The following is a 1,480-nucleotide window of genomic DNA, read 5'->3' as shown; positions in this document are numbered from 1 at the left end:
AAAAAAAAAAAAAAAATTAGGTGGTTTTTATAATGTGCTTTGTAGAGGAAAAGTACAGGGTAAGTAATGGCTCTTCTGCTTTTGGGGTTGGTATCAATTGTCTCCACCCAAATTTGGTGCCATATGTCAGGCTACAAGCTCTGGTTAGCTCATTTGCAACCTGCGTGGAAGAATACTGTCAGCTGACATGAAGAATGTTTTCTACACCTCTCAGAGTCTGCACTGGCTGTGTTTTGTGGGGCTGTTTTTCTTTCTGCACTCAGTGACCGTGGAGTCATAATTCGCAAGTATGTGAGAGATGGGTTTAACACTTTAAACATGCTTGATGCATGTGTGTTACTAAAAAAGATTATAGTTGTAGAATAAACCTTTATCTTTAAAGTGAGATCTCCATGAATTGCATATGATTTATCCACCTTGTGTAGTACTATCGGTGAATTGTCCTCTGAGACTGGCTCCTTCCCATCACCCGTATATGAGCCGCTCTTCTTCTCCCTGCCCTCTATTTCTCCATCTCTTCATGCACCATTTCTTTCACAAAATGGTAGGGGTAGAAGGTATGGAAAGTAATTACAGTATAACCTCAATATAACTTAGAATAAACATAATTAGGGAGGACAAATTACTGCACAAATTATAGTATATTCTAAAGTCAAACATGACTATTTAAGGGATCATCTGAGCAACTGCTTTCCTTCATTAGCCTGGACAATCTGTGGTTGAATGTATACAGTTATTTATTGTGCCTGTCAAAATTATCGGGGGAATTAACTTTAATGATTTACCACACAGCTTTATTAAAATATAATCTTGTTCTACAAATAAAAGAATGTGATGGAAAATAGTGAATTACATTTTGATTTAATCACTCTTTATCGATTAATTGTTTGGACTCAGATAGTTGTGCAACTATTTGGTGATGCTGTTTATATGTCTATTATAACATTTCATTTAAAATTATTTTTCCTTTGTAGTTTCATCATTAATTCTGGTGAAAAGCATAATGTGTCAGGATTTTTATATTTTATAATAATGGGTATGATTGTCTAACTAAGATTCTTTGTGAAAGTAAATTCCAGGGATTTAGAAATCAGAGTTTTTAAAGGAACGTCATGCACATACAGATAGTTGTTATTGTTATCCTGTGCACACGACTAGGTATAGTTCCTCTTGTTTATAAAACAAACATATAAAAAACTCTTTGAAATATATATGAAATATTTCATAATATTATTTTCAATAAAGCTGAACAAAGAACTTGTACAGCTATAGTCATAAACTTTTAAAATAAAATCAAGTATTACCTCAGATTATAGACCTAACAACCTAATCTTCTTTCTATAGATTTAAACTCTAATTATTTATAAGAATGGATCATATTTTGAAATAGAAGATTTTTGATTGAGAGTTTCAGATATATGCACGTTATCTCTTTTTTTTTTTTTTGAGACAGAGTCTCACTGTGTTGCCCAGGCTAGAG

Source organism: Propithecus coquereli, unplaced genomic scaffold, assembly GCF_000956105.1.
Source record: "Propithecus coquereli isolate 6110/MARCELLA unplaced genomic scaffold, Pcoq_1.0 Scaffold143, whole genome shotgun sequence".
In the NCBI taxonomy this organism is placed as follows: domain Eukaryota; kingdom Metazoa; phylum Chordata; class Mammalia; order Primates; family Indriidae; genus Propithecus; species Propithecus coquereli.
The sequence above is the reverse complement of the archived record's forward strand: the minus strand, read 5'-3'. Positions refer to the sequence as shown.